Genomic DNA, 3222 nt, shown 5'->3' with positions numbered 1-3222 from the left:
AAAGCAAAAGGGAATCAAGGAAAGGCCTCAAAGCCCAAGGAACACAACAGAAGCTCAATTTAGAAATTGTATAAATAGGATAGAATTTAAGTTAGGGAGGACTTTTGATCATTTTTCTAGTTTTCATACTTTTTTTGTAATTGAATTCAGAGCTATGACTCGCTAAACCCCTTTCATTGGGTTAGGGAGCTTTATTGTAATTCAATGAATCAATAATATTTTTTATCTTCTTCTTCAATCTTTTCTCTTGAATTTTGTTAGAAAGCTTCTCGATCTAATTCTATTGGTTAGTTGTCTTGGGAAAGAAACTATTCATAATTGGAATCCTTCGGAACCTTGGGAAAGGAATGTAGGATTCATGCTAGAGAAGCTTTCTCACAGTGAATTGGATTGGGGTTTGGATGGATATTGTGACATGTAATCCTACCAAATTGTGGTTCATGAAACTGTGTGGTATAATCAGTGATCGAGCATCATCTCTTCTTATGAACATTTAAACCAAGGGATTGGGAATTTGTTTGTTTTTAGAGAGAATTGGTGAGCCAAGGGATTGGGATCCAATCATATAAGATTGCCAAGCAAAATTCAATGAATGCATTGGTTGAGGAAGGGATAAAAATGTTTTGATTTGGAGATCTCAATATCTCCTGAAACCCAATGAATTCCCCATTTCTGATCTACACTTTCTCTTTACATTCTGCAATTAAATTCATGCAATCACCCCGATCCCTTTTTAATTTCAGCAATTTAGCTTCTCGCTCTTTAATTCATGCAATTTAAGATTCCGCAATTTCAATTTCTTGCCATTTACGTTTCCCGCCAATTTTACATTCCGAAATTCTCATCTAAATCTTGATTCCGCTCAACTAGAACACACTTCTAATCTGAATTGCTCACTTAACCAATCCTTGTGGGATTCGACCTCACTCTATTGTGAGTTTTTACTTGACGATAACCGGTGCACTTGCTGGAAGGAATTTTTGGCGATCGTGCAATTTCCTAAAATCGAAGCATCAAGTTTATGGCGCCGTTGCCGGGGATTGGTTTTCGATTGACAATTCTCAAATTGGAGGTTAACTAGATTGAGCATTTTTCTTGTTTTGTTAATTCCGTTCAAGTTACTTGTTTAATTTTAATTTCTGCACTCTGTTACTTGTTTTCTTTCTTTATGCCTTTAAATTCAAGCAACTAACTCACTGACTCACTAACTATTTGAATTAATTCCTCAACTGCTCTAACCAAACTCTTCCATTAACCAAGAGTATTTCACTTGTTTGTTGCCTGTGCTGTGTTCTTGTATGACAGGTAGGAGAGGAGAGACATCAACTCCTCTATATACCGAACCAGAGAGGACCCTTCATAAACTTAGAAGGGAAGCAAGAGGGAAGAGAGTACGGGGAGAAGAAGAATCTGAAGGAGAATCTGAGGACAATTTTGAGGAAGCTCTAGATCTCAACATGGATAGAGAAGTTCACAACCATGAGAGAGCTGATGGAAACAATGCCATTCCCGAGAGGAGGGTTCTTGGTTCATACATAAACCCAACCTCTGGGAATTGTGGTGGCAGAAGAAATAGATTAAGCATTTTTTTATTTTTGGTTAGATATTTTGTTTTATTTTAATCTTTCTTTTTCACTACACAGATACTAACACTAACAAGAGCACACTAACTGTTTGTCATTTTGCACTAATTGATTTGGCTTACCCACCCTTCTTTCCAAGGGTGTTAACATTTTCTTTTCCTTTGTGATTCTGTTTTGTGTATGACAGGGAGAAGGAGAGCTGACATCTCCTACGACTCTGAACCCGAGAGAATGTTACTAAGATTAAGAAGAGAAGTAGTGGCAAGAGGCAAAATAGTGGTTGGTGAAGAAGAAGAGAAAGGTCCAACCCAAATCATGGAAGGAGAAGCACAAAACCCCCATGAAGAAGCTGTTGGCAACAATCATGCTCCTCAAGAGAGGAGGGTACTAGGTTCCTACATAAATTCTAACTCTGGAAATTGTGGGAGTAGCATTGTGAGACCCAACATACATACCAACAACTTTGAACTTAAGCCATAGCTCATCACTCTAGTTCAAAATAATTGTTCCTTTGGAGGAAATGCTCAAGAGGACCCCAATCAACATCTCACCACCTTCTTGAGGATCTGTGACACTGTGAAGTCAAATAGAGTGCATCCAGACACCTATAAATTGATCTTGTTCCCTTTCTCTCTTAGGGACAAAGCATCAAAGTGGCTGGAATCATTTTCCAAAGAAAGCCTCACCACCTGGGAAGATATTGTTAACAAGTTTCTAGGAAGATTCTACACTCCACAAAGGATCAATAGATTGAGAGCTGATGTCTAAATGTTTAGACAGCATGATGGAGAGACTATGTACGAAGCCTAAGAGAGATTCAAGGATTTGACAAGGAAATGCTCTCCTGATATGTTCAATGAATGGGTGCAGTTGCACATCTTTTATGAAGGGTTAACTTATGAATCCAAGATAGCTGTAGACCACTCTTCAGGAGGCTCCCTTGACAACAAAAAGACCATCGAAATCATTGAAACTGTTGCTGTAAATGAGTACTTCTATGCCTCTAAGAGGACTCAAAAGAGGGGAAGAGTAATGGAGCTCAACACCATGGATGCCTTGCTAGCACAAAACAAATTGATCACAGCTTAATTGGCAACTTTAACCAAGCAAATGGAGAAGACTCAAGTCTCAGATATCCATGCTCAAGAACCTCCACAAGAGGAAGGAAACCCAACAACTGAAGAAGAATGGGAGCAAGCCAATTATGTGAATAATTCCTCTAGACCACCATACAATTCAGGAGGAAAAAACCACCCAAACTTTGGGTGGGGAAACCAGCAGAACCATAACCCAAAAAATAAGCCTTACCAACACAATAACCACAACCCCAACCATCAATCAAGCAGCAACAAACCTACCACAATTCACAAAATGTACCCTACCATTTCACCCTACAACAATACAATAACCACCCTCAAGATACCTCATCCTTAGCCACACAACTAAGTGATCTCAGCAGTAACATTGCAAGAATAGAAGCTACCATGGCACAACTATCAGGGACCATTTCCACAATATCAGAGAGGCAAATACAGGCTGACAGGAAGATGGATGTAATCCACGAAGAGGCCAGATCTAACATAAAGAATCAAGGTGCAGTAATCTCAAAACTGGAAGCACAACTAGGAAACTTGTTCAA

At 39.0% G+C, this 3222-nt stretch overlaps 1 non-coding gene across 1 annotated transcript; it reads right to left on the bottom strand.

Moving 5' to 3' along the window:
• Positions 1 to 2330: 2330 nt before the first annotated feature.
• On the bottom strand, positions 2331 to 2434 carry LOC127743281 (small nucleolar RNA R71). The gene has a single exon (XR_008004675.1). It is a non-coding gene; the product is annotated as a small nucleolar RNA R71 (small nucleolar RNA).
• Positions 2435 to 3222: the final 788 nt, after the last annotated feature.

Source organism: Arachis duranensis, chromosome 10 (assembly GCF_000817695.3).
Source record: "Arachis duranensis cultivar V14167 chromosome 10, aradu.V14167.gnm2.J7QH, whole genome shotgun sequence".
Classification (NCBI taxonomy): Eukaryota; Viridiplantae; Streptophyta; class Magnoliopsida; order Fabales; family Fabaceae; genus Arachis; species Arachis duranensis.
Note: the sequence above shows the minus strand (reverse complement) of the source record. Positions and strands in the feature narration are given on the sequence as shown.